The sequence below is a fragment of the Cynoglossus semilaevis genome, chromosome 6, assembly GCF_000523025.1.
Source record: "Cynoglossus semilaevis isolate Cse_v1.0 chromosome 6, Cse_v1.0, whole genome shotgun sequence".
Lineage (NCBI taxonomy): Eukaryota > Metazoa > Chordata > Actinopteri > Pleuronectiformes > Cynoglossidae > Cynoglossus > Cynoglossus semilaevis.
This window is the reverse complement of record NC_024312.1, coordinates 13,068,056-13,080,193: the sequence shown is the minus strand read 5'-3', so window position 1 is coordinate 13,080,193 and position 12,138 is coordinate 13,068,056. Positions and strand designations below refer to the sequence as shown.

Genomic DNA, 12,138 nt, shown 5'->3' with positions numbered 1-12,138 from the left:
GTGAGTGAGTGAGTGTGTGTATGTTGGGGTGGGAGGGGTGGGCAGAGTGGGAGGAGCCATTTTTGTTCATTTCCATGTGATGTGAGATAATGTGATGTCACCGCACACACACACACACACACACGCACACTCGCGCACTCTCCAATGTTGTCGTGCGATTGTGCGCGTGCACGCGTGCGTGCGTGCGTGTGTATGTGTGCGCAGCATCAGGGAGGAGAGCCCGTGGCTGTTGAAACAACGGTGCAAGTGAGCGCAGCCCGTGAATATAGTGGTCTGCGAGGGAGACGTTTTAAAAATAGACTGTTATGGTTTCATATCAGAACACCGTAAACAGCACGGAGGAGCAAACACTCACTGCTGCAATGACAACTAACTAACGAGGCTGCCAGTAAAGGAGCAATGCCACTGTTTGCAACACAGCGCTGTGCTTCTTTGGTCAGAAAAAAGTCCAACATGGGGCCATATGGCAGAGTGGTGATTAGCATTCTTGCCTTACAGCGAGAAGGTCACCCAAAAGATCCCTGGTGGTAACTAATGGTATTGCTCTGTGGGCTTGGGGGGGGGGGATCCAACTACTCCAGTTTACACAACAGTTTGAAAACATGCAAGTGTGATCGTGATTGGTTGCCCCGTCTCTGGGATTATCCGAAGTCTGTTTTGATTGGAAGTGGAAGAAGATGAACAAAGTGTTACACAGACTTAGCATTTTCAGACGTTTAAAAAACTGACCTTTAAGGTCAAATTCGCACACCCTGCTTTGGCCTGTTAAAATATCATTACGTTACACAACCATCATCGGCAGTATCCTCGTGTTTGTGTGATTGTAATCATACAGCAAGTTCCATTCTGTGACACAGAGGATGTTTCATTTGGTCGTCCGTTCAGGGCTTGGCTAAGGCACCGTGGTGTTGAGTTTGGTCAGAGACAGATCCAGTGAACCGGTGGATCGCCTCCTCCGCGGGCTCTGATTCCGGATGTTGTACTGGAGCAGCTGTCACAACAAACTGTGCTGTCTGGTGTTTTTGATTGTTCTGGTGTAAATGCCTCCGTTTCTGTGGGAGCTGGATCTTCATTATGTGCACTGAGGAAGTGAAACATCTGTTTTGAGTGTTTTTGACGAGGCTAAGCTGTTAGAAGACACGCTGATGCCACAAGACACATTGGCTCTGTGTCACATCAGAGCCAGCTTGCTTTTCACTTTTTTTTCGCGTTCTTCCTTCCGTCTTTCTTCTTCTTTCACACCTGCTGGAAATATGTTCGGTCCTCAACTGAACAGCCGCGGCTGAATTAGTCTGTGGCGTTAGCTTTAAAGGTCACTGGCTTATGCTGATGTGTCAGGACTTGGCAAGTCAAGTCTTGGCAGCATGTGCACGACTGTGACAGATGTGTGGTGGAAAAAAAAAAAGAACTGTATGAATGTTTAAGTGATGGTGTATGAGTCAGCTACACTTGACAAGGCAGGCAGGTGTAAATTAAATGAATCGATTTGTGAACGCGGCCGCGAGGCAGAACGGTTAGCTCTCCTGTTATGGAAAGATCACAGGTTTGCTGGTTCCATTCCTGTTCTTGTTCCTGTATAGAAGTGTGCATGTTCTCTCCAAAATTTACAAACATAAATTAAATTAACCATAGGCATGAGTGTCTCTACATGATGGATGTACCCCTCCCTCACCTGCTGGGATTGGCTCCGGCCCCCCTGCAACTCTGAAAAGTAGTACGACTGAGTTAATGATTCATTGATGTCAACTTTTTGGTAGCGATGTTCGGTATTAACTTTTCGCCGATACTGTCCAAACTTGTAATTTCCAATCCCGATACGCAGCCGGTACTGCGTCATGCAGCCTTTTGCACACAAACTATTTTTGAGTCACATCATCTGAGCAAAACCCAGGCTACAGAATAACGATTCTCACTGATATGACATAATTATGATATTATTGGCCGATACTATCGGACATCCCTTCTTTTTTGGGTCAAATTACTAAGAGCGAGAGAAGCAGTGAAGCCTTTAGATTTTCTCTGTAGAGGCTATAAATCTTTTCAGGCAAATAATCCACTCACTAGCAAGCAGTAGCTAAAAATCTTTTCAGGCAAATAATCCACTCAGTAGCAGTAGCTAGTCACGTTAGCCACCTTTTTTTTTTTTTTACCAAGATGTTCAGTAAGAAATTGATGGTCTTGATGGTCAGTGTCTCTCAAAAGTTCTGCTGAAACTCAAGCCTCCACAGTCGACCTAGACAGAACACAAACCCTGCAGCTGTCCACTGAAGTGACATCACAGACACATCTATAGCAACAGATGCCCAGCGGTGGAGTGGACCACAAAAAACCCAGCTCGGATAATCCTGATTTTATGCATCATTCTTCCCTCACCTCCCGTCTGCCTTACCCTGACCGACAGACTTTGAAGTAAAAATCACCAGCTTTTGTTAGACGTTAGACGCAATTAAATTACCGTGGGAAAAAATATTGCCGGTACTAAGAAGCCCATTTGAGTTTTTTTTAAGGAGGCACCTCAGCAGTGACACCGACACCGACTTTTAATGGATTTATGTGAGTAGATGTTCTTTTTTCCAGCGGGCGTCTTCTCCTGCTGTGCCTTTTAAATGCACAACGCGTCTCAAGGTGGAGTGGCAGGAGGAGTGAAAAAGGTCTACCAGGGACATATCGATTATGGCCTTAAAAGATTAAAGGAGCGGCGAGGTCAAAAAGGTCGGTCTCATGTGAGCCTGGTGATTACGGCCACTGTCTGCCGCTGTCATATTACCGTCCGATATCAGCCAGGATGCTCGCTGTAATCAATTCTGAACGGGATGGAAGAAAGTCAACCGCTTTCTGTGAGAAATTAAACAGTAGCCGGCAGTCTATTATTTATCATCACACACTCTGTCAAACCGCGTTTGACAGTTCACTGCTGTTTAGATTACGGCGGCAGACTTTGATTTTATGTCTGTAAAAGACATTTCAGGGGAAACTCTGACCGTCAAGTGCACTCTCAGCCAATTTAATAACACGGAGAAGAATTGAAACATCATTAATCACTAGGTCACATGACACTTTGATGAGGGATTAAGGCTATTGTTTACCCAGTTTTTGTTACTACCTTTTGTATTTTCCAGTTTAATACTCAGTAATGGCAAATCGTGCTGCGTTTGTGGTTTGGTATTTTGACTTTAGTGTCAACTATTGTTTGGCCCCAGTTGAAAGTAGACTCAGATGTAGTGTTTGGGTTTTTTTTTTTTAACACAGCAGTTACTGTGTTGGCCCAGTTATTACTTCAGGTTGTGATAGAAAAACAACAGTACCACATGAGGTTTCTGTAGAGGATGGAGTAAACGAGAGAATGCCTCAAGTGCAGAACTCCAGTGACAGTACAGCTTTAATGCAGGGGTGTCGAACTCATTTCCACCAGGGGGCCACATCATCAGTACAGTTCCCCTTGAAGGGCCGGTTGTCAATAGAAGACTATATAGATCAGGGCTCCCCAACCCATGGTCCACGGGCCAGAACGAGTCCATAGGTCAGGCCGCAGTGGGACACAGTGAAAAACTGAATTTTTACTAATTGATGTCATTCAAAGAAAATCCAGTCATATCCCTTTACTTTCTTTATTTAAAGATAATCTGGCAGTATTTTAAAATAAGAGGTCAAGGGTAACTGGCTGACCAGTCCTTGGATCAAAAAAGGTCAGGGACCGCTGGTATAGATGTAACGACTCACAATCACCACGGTGTAGGTGGATGGAAGGAAGGGTGTAGACTGGACACAGGAGGTAAGACACAGAGAAATGATAAAAAAAAGAAGGTAGAATGTCTGTAAATACATCTGTAAATACTGAGCTTCATAATCAGTGTGATTTAGTTCTTTGTTCAGTCAGCGTGTGATACAATACCAATGATGTGACATAAAACTCTGCGTTCGTGTTGTTGTCGATGCAATCAAGTGAGTCTCTGTTTCCAGAACATAAAAAAAAAAAAAACAGAGAGAAAAATCTTTCAGGCTGACTGAATTGGCTCTGCGTCAATGAGTAAATGGTGAATTATCTGTAGACGTCCAAAAAGGGCATGGACTGGTTCCTCTCCCTTCAACTGGTGCCAAGAACTGAAACAAAGTGAGGTTTTCATTTGTCAAACAGCAAGAGTTCAGTCAATTAAACATGATCCAGCTTTTATTTGAGGCATGTTCTTGATCACCGAGTGTCACAAATGGCCATGTCGGGTCTGGATGGTCAGCTCCGTGTCCACCGTTTCTCCTGGTATGTGGGGTCAGTTGTCCATATCAAATCAATGTTGAAGTTCTACCTAGTGCAGTCAGTGACATCCTGAGGGTTCGGGTCAGGGTTGGTCGAGCATTTCACTCGTTTTTTTTTAATCTTTACCTTGGTTATTTCACGTCTTCATGCGGTTCTCTAAATGTTGAGACGTAGTTCGTCGAGAGTCTCTGAATTTACTCCGCGGTGCATCATTCTCCCTGTCAGCCCACACGATCCATCACTTGAATCTGATATATAATAACGCTGTCAGTTTCGCTGTAGCTTCAGGTTGACGGCTGCTCTGGGTTTGGAACAGAGTCCGGAATCTCTCGCCAATTAAATGACTTATGTCTGGCACGAAGGAGCTGCTCTAAGAAGTCTCCTCCCCAATGGCTCTTAATTGTTTCTGTCGTTACTTCAAATAAATCTGTAACCTGAAGAGAAATGTCATAGAACCGGGCTTTCGTCTAATGAGTAGAAAATACCAGCGCAATAACCAGAGCAAGGAGCCATAGATGTTTCAGTCCGCCTGTAAATGACTTAAACAAGTCACTTTAAACACAGAAGCAAACATTTGCATATTAATCAACTAATGGTTTGACGTTTGAGTTAGTTGAATATCAACATCATGAAGCGTTACAACATCTTTACACTATTTTACAAGAATGGTTGATGTCATACTTGGTCTTGTCCCTTTGTCAGGGAACACCACAGCGTTGTCCACGAAGATTTTTACCGAAGTTTTACGACACATTGCCAGCGTGGAATCCAACAGCTTTGCCCCTTTTCTTCCCATTTAGCATTTGAGGCTAAGCTAGTCAAATATTACACAGGTATAAACCTATGCAAAATGCTTAAAATTGTCTAGACAACCCAACCATACCTTGAATTGTTCATTTGATTTTCCGTGCAAAATGCTTAAAATTGTCTAGACAATCAAACCATTGGTTTAGAGCTGTTGCTCCATAAAGTTCTTGATTTTAACCTGCCCCTGGGGGTTGAGGATTTGTCTCTCCCTCTGCTTCGTTCAAGGGCTTCGTCTCATGAAATCTGCTTTTTGTTGTCCCCAGAGGATGAGGCCAATAACTTGGGTCATCATCCGACTACAGCGGAAAGAATTGTCAGGTCACGTCACTGTATGATTGAGTAATAATTTGGTTTGTTCCCACTCAGCAATAAACTCATTATATTTTAATCAGCACCAGTTGTCAAGTGCTAATTGGCGAATGTTAGCGTTGCCTTGAGAGCAGCACGGCACCCCCATGTTTTTGTCAGCTCTCGGTGAAAGGACACATTCCACCGCAGTTGGAGTTTGCTCTGAAAAAGAGGCCAAGAACCTTTTGAGCGGAGTTTTCATTTCCACGTTCTCAACGCTGAGCCTCTGTACTGAAGCTGTGGGAGTCTTGACATTCACCCCACGGTACCCGCGCTGTATTACATTATTTTTTGGAGCTAAATTACATGAGTGACAACCTGCTCTTTAATGTGGGGACAAGTGGAAGGAGAAGGGATTCACACCTGGATGTTCCTCCTCACGAGTCAGTCAGTTCAAGGCTTATACAAGGCTTATAGTATAGTAATAAGATTCCCATATAGTGGAGCCTACTCCCCGCTGCTTACCTCTGAATGAAAGGCCTTCATAAGGCTGGCATTGTGATACCGCTGGGTCTCCCGGCTCTGCCATGCTGGCTAGTTATTGGTTTGAATTAGACTGCATGAGGAAATGGACAGAAATGGTTGGTTCTGTTTTAATATGCAGCGACGTGGTTACTTCATGACTGTTTGACCACCTTGACCAAGGGAATTATTGTGGTGGGATGCGGCCGTCTTTATTATTTTGAGTAGACCGCGTCCTGTGAGAAAGACAACGGCTTTGCGTCTTCACTCAGATTCAGATCAGATGCTTCAAAGACCACGACCCTTATTTTACGGCCGTATATTCTTCAAAGCTTTTATCTGCGCCGAGTGATTCTCTTTTCTTTTTGTGAAAAATAACAGCCGAGACCTTTAAATACGTAAGATGTATAAATAGAGACAAGAGTAGCGTAATTGTAGCGCGTGACAGTCGCTGCTGGTGCCAAAGTTTATTTAGCTATGAGTGGATCGTCAGACGGTAAAGAGCTCCAATTTATTACCCAGACGGATGTTGTCAACAAAACCGCTGGGGAAAATCTAGACGACGGCTGGAGTCTCAGGAACAGGCTACAACGCTGCGATGGAGGCAATTAGACGCCTTTGTGAAGGCACCTGCAATGAACCACAGCGTCAGACCTGCTGTTCAACAGTTCCACTAAGAGAGCTCCACATCCTGGCTGCTAGAACAGGAAGCTTTGAAATCTGATTGGAACGCAGTACTTTTTGCCCATTGTAACAGTGAAGGCACCACGATATAAAAGACTGCTTTTTAAAAAAAAAAACGCACAATACCGTCGGATAATCGCCACAATTGACATTGAAAACCGTGAGAATGCAGACATCTCCGAGATTCATGTCATGATAACAACATTGAATTTGAAACCTTTTTTTTTTTCCAGAATAAAACCGTGTTTCAAAGACCCGGCACTTACGGTGGATATGTGTGAAATATCAGAAAGGAAATATATGTCTGTGTAAGTCACACCTCGGTCTTGTGATCAGAACGTCTGTCACGTTGTTAATGAAGGAATCAGGCGCCAAGCATGGGCAACAGTTCCACCCGCAAAACAGTCACTTTTATAGGTGGTGTTTTAGTGCTAAAGAAAAAGGTGAAATGACAAAAGAATAAAGTCGGTCAATTAAAATACCTGAGGAGTTTTTGGCTGTATGTGTTCATGCTAACAACGCTACAATACGGGTAAATAGTAATGGCTCGTTCCGATACTCATGATCAGCATCGGTTGTGTATTTATGTACGATACCTTCTTTGTGTAGAAAGAAGGTATCAGATCGATACTCCGAAGTTGCAGTATTGGTATCGGACATGATAAAGTTGTACCGAGCCGTCATGTGGAGACTGAACAGTGATGGAGGAAATATTGGCCAGTTGGTTAGGAAACATTGGTGTGATGAATCATGCGGAGAGGTGGTTTTACAGCTCCACGCCACAACCTTCAAATAGGAGTAGTTAAAGTAGCGTTGAACTCAATTGGCGGAAAGGAAAAGTCATTAAAGTTGGGCTAAAACTAGAGGAGAGAGATTACAGAGAGAGAGGGTGTATGTGTTTATTTACATCGCCTCTAATCAATGTCGGCATTTTTCATGTATTTTAATGTAATTTATTTAATCTCACCGACAACCAAAAAAGGGCAAAGACTGTATTGACACACATTGTCTTCACATAAAGGTTCAAATGTAGTTATATTTGCAGCATTTCGTGCATTCAGTGATTGTGTACTCTTTATTGATTTATAGTAAAAAAGCTAAAGTGAAGGGTTTCAGGCCTGGCCACATATTAAATATATGGTTTTAAAAAGTATTTAATAAATAATGAGAAATAAGATCCAGGCAGAAAACTTGTTGCTACACCTTCGTGGAGCTGTAGTTATTTTTATGCTGTACTCTCAACGGCTTGGAGAGGAGGAGGAGGAGGAGGAGTGAGAGGAGAAGGAGGAAGGATGTCTTTCACCCTCACTTTCTCTGCCATCAGCTGTGTATTTATAAATGAGGAGAAGAAAAGTGCCTCGCCGGTTTACGTCGTCCTGGTAAAGAATGAGAGAAATCAAAAGGACGGAGAAGCGGTTGATGGAGTGGAGGCGAGCGTGAAAAGATGGAGACGGCTAGATAGACGGAGAGAGAGAGAGAGAGAGAGAGAGAGAGAGAGAGAGAGAAAGAGAGAGAGGGAGGCAAAGAACAAGCCCTGGAGTGCTAGCCAGTCAAGGTCACACAGAGGAGAGCAGGCCCTGTGCGGCTATGTCTGTGTGTGTGTGTGTGTGTGTGTGTGTGTAAAGGGAACAACAGTGGGGAGAGGAGGCCTACATAGTGAAGAATAAAGGGTTAGTGACAGTGGATTGGTTTAGTCTGTAAAAGAGGGATTTAATGGGGGAGGGATGAAGAAAAGAATCAGAGAGGAAAAAGAGAGATGAAAAGAGCTGGTAACGTTGCTTCACAACATTCTCCTTGTGCTCAACTCTCCTCCATCCAGCGGCACTTCACGGTCTGTGAAACAGAGGAAGCTGATTCTAGGTCAGATATTTCGATATGAATTCTGCTCTCCATGATAAGAGTCAACAGTGATTTAAAAAAAAAAAAAAACCCAAAACTGAGCAAATCATAAATCATAATGGAAAACCGAAACACAGATATTTAACATACACATACATGGAAACTGAAAAAGCGCTACGTCACCATGCCCGACCAGACACAACACAACGGGCTGCCTCCGACTGTGCAACAGTTTATCCAATCATCAGATCTCCTAATTAAACACTCCACCAGCTACAGCAGCAGCAGACGTCTATAAAAACTGAAAAGAGAGAGATGATCTTCACGTGTGTCTTTCTTCAATTCCTGCGCGTTTATTAGCGCGTCACGTGTGTCTTTCTTCAATTCCTGTGCGTTTATTAGCGTGTGCCCAACATAACAGGTTCAGGTTTATCACCGTGCGAGTAAATTGTGGGTAAATTGAAACTACACAGGATTTTTCAAAGGTAAAATATGTTCTTTGGCTCAAAAAAAAAAAAGTCATGTAACTTGATTTTTGCTGTTAGATGGAATTCATGCTAACACAGTGGTAGCGTCACAATCCAGGACATTCAAACACCGGAAGTGTGTGCGTTACATTTGGTTAGTTATGAAGAAGGGCAAAACAAATTCCTAATAAACAACACAAACAAATCGAAAGCGAATGTAGCACGATCCAATGATGGAGTACAACCGGCAAACGTAAACAAAACCGCGTTCCGCGTATCGCGCCGCGTGATTATGTATTCCCATAGGAACCGGATGAGGACTTTTAAAATATTTTCTCAATAAATATAGGCAAGTTGGCGACATAACCGCAAAATGACGATAGGTTGATAATGTAGTAAACTGAGGACCTGTATACAGTTCAATTCCAGAGATCCCATAGGCATTATGGGATGTCTGGACTGAAACTGTACACAGGTATGGGAACCTGAACATGTTTGACATGAAGAGAAAGAAAGTGTGGCTCCGTTGAATTTTTATGTTCATGTTGCAGCACATGATAATCTACAGTATCGTCTGCCTTTCTCTTACTCTATGTCGTTATTTGTGTCCAACCAAAAAATCTCTAGTGCAGTCGATCTGCAGACGGAGCAGCAGAAGTGCGGTTAGTCATTTGGCCCCACACTAAGATCAAGATGATCCCACTTAATGGACCTGAGGTGTGAATCTGGGTGTGAATGGTTCGTTGTCCGTGTATGTGGGCCTGTGGTGAATGACCGGCAGGGTGAGGCGGCCTGAAGAAGCGGAATAAAAGAAAGTTTCGCTGTTCTGAAAACAGCAAAAGTACAAGGACGATCGTGTCTGAACCATGCAGAGACCTCGGTTTAATTTATAATAGCAGAGCAGAGGTGGTTACATAATGGATGGCTCTGTGTGTTTTGGAAGCAGGAGTGTTGTTTTGCTGAGAGCATGTCATATTCTGGTTCCCCAGCAGGGGGTCACTTCAAGATGTGATCGCTACTGCTGCTGTTTTTTTTTTGTTTTTTTTTTTCATACATTTAACTTGTTTGTTGATATGAGCCGTAAGAATTGGGTTTTGGATGATCAAGATGTCGACCTGCTGCGGCATTCATCACATTAACTCCACAGCACTGGAGTATGGAGTGGTGACGACGTACGGTGACTACGCAGGGGGTCAAAAGTTAACTCTGCGGGGAGCTCATTCACCGCTCCTCCAAGTATTATTTTCGACAATCTCTCTCTCCTTGTGTGCCGACACTAATGATATAATTCTATTTTAAAAAATCCTTTTCCTCCTCCATCATCCTAAAGTGCAATCACCAGCACTAATCCTCACAGTGAAACCTCCAATGGTCACACAATCGCATTCAGTTAAAGACTCTCAGTGAATTCTGGGCAAATTATCCTGTTGACAGTCATCATTACCATTTCAAAGGATAATTCATCTTTCCACACTACGATTTTATGCAGATACGGCAGTAATGGCTTCCGTAATAATGGCTTCAAAGCAGTTTTTCTTCCAGCTTCATTTTCCTCATCGTAACCACTCCCTGTGAAAGCCCCCTGCAGTGTAACCCGTGAAAGACCCCGGACTTTTGTAACGGCCAGTGGATGGAAAGGAGACTGGCTCAAGGTCAGTCAAGGTGAAGTTTCAAGGTTAGGGGTCAGTTACACACTGTGCACAGTCCGTTTACATTTAAGGTCATTATTTTTATATATGTATTTTTACTGTGTTTTGACTTTTGCATCTTTAAGACAACTGAAGATTAGTGGCGGACCGTACCAGATTTTTTGATTCTATATGACACCAGTGACTTTTTTGACCATTCCTTTCAATAACGATATTGATTTCTTAGTGTTTTTTTTTTTTTTTTTTTTTAGAAAAGCACATGCCAAATCCTGGCCATTTTACAACTTTACCGTTAATGGACAGAGATGTGTAGTGGTCTCGATCACAGGGAGTCGCTGCTCTCTTGTTGTCGGTGGTCATGTGACGTGAGTGGATCAGTTCAACTTTGCGTTACTGGGGGTGGGGGAGGGCTCTGCAGCACAATAGACTGCATATAGTAAGTTATCCTAGAAGATCGCTGTATATCGATACCATGGAATCGATGCTCCATGATGTACTCCGTTGCCATGTCATTTTCACTCCTGGCTCTTCTAAGAGAGTTTGTTTTGATGAAATTGTCCTGAATCTTAGTTGCTATCCACCGTCAAAGTATTACTTCTTGGCAACTCTTCAAATCTCAGACCTTCCCACTAAAGCTTCAGTGGTGACTGGAACGTGAGGGCGACCCTTTCTCATCTAGCTGATTATGTTCGCTCTGTCGGGATTAACCATCTTGGCTCTTAGACCAACGTTCATCAGATTAACTACAGTATACAGGTCTGTCTCCCAAAGGTTTGAACCAGGAATAAACCTTATGGCATCGTGAAGTCCAAGAAGGATTCCGTGGTCTTTGTGTTGCTGCCATATTCTTGCACCTGCGACGCGTACTCTCCCTTCGAGACAGGATTCGATGGCAAATGTACAGATGCTGAATGTGATGAAGAACAAAGTCTTATTGTTCTGCAGGATTTACCAGGAGGACACTGGGCTGTCAGTCCTTGAGGGGAGAGGTCTGGGTCTGGGTCTGCGTCTGTGTCGTTTTTACACATGCTTTTATCACAACCACAGCTGATGTGTTTACACACTAGATTAGAACTAAACAGCTCATTGTGTAAGTCTGTCAGAGACTTTGTTCACATCATGAGCGGCGCTGTCACCATCCTAAAAAATTACAATTCCATACAAAACGACGGATCCACACGTGTCATGTCATGTGTCTCTCATTTGACCTTGATGAGACCGTAGCTTCGCTTTGCAGTGGAACGTACGTGCACATTTGTAGCGTCATGCGTGAGGGAGTCTGTTTTCTCTAGTTTGGCTTGTGTTACCCATTCGCTCTAAATGTCTGTCAGATTTCAACATTTCAACATCTCTCCAAAGACTTTTACCGTAGTTGATCTAATTACAGCGGATGTGAGTCACTTCAGCCTAACATTCTGATTCAAACCGTGAAACGATTTACAATTTATTTACTCCCACTTGTGAATAATGATTCAGTTCCCTGCTGGACTCTGGGCAGAATACATTCTAATAATGGATGTGTCTGTACAGGTTTGGAAGCGTCGTCTGTGAGTTTGCAAAAGGGGGAGGGGGGTCATTAGCTGGACGCTAAAGCTGTTTTTGGGGAGGGGGGTGGGGGGGGGTCTGGGAT

The 12,138-nt window shown here is 43.5% G+C and overlaps 1 protein-coding gene across 1 annotated transcript in view; it reads left to right on the top strand.

Moving 5' to 3' along the window:
- The window catches only part of LOC112487117 (uncharacterized), a 54,714-nt gene that overhangs the window by 1,890 nt on the left and 40,686 nt on the right, over positions 1-12,138 (top strand). The window lies entirely within an intron of this gene.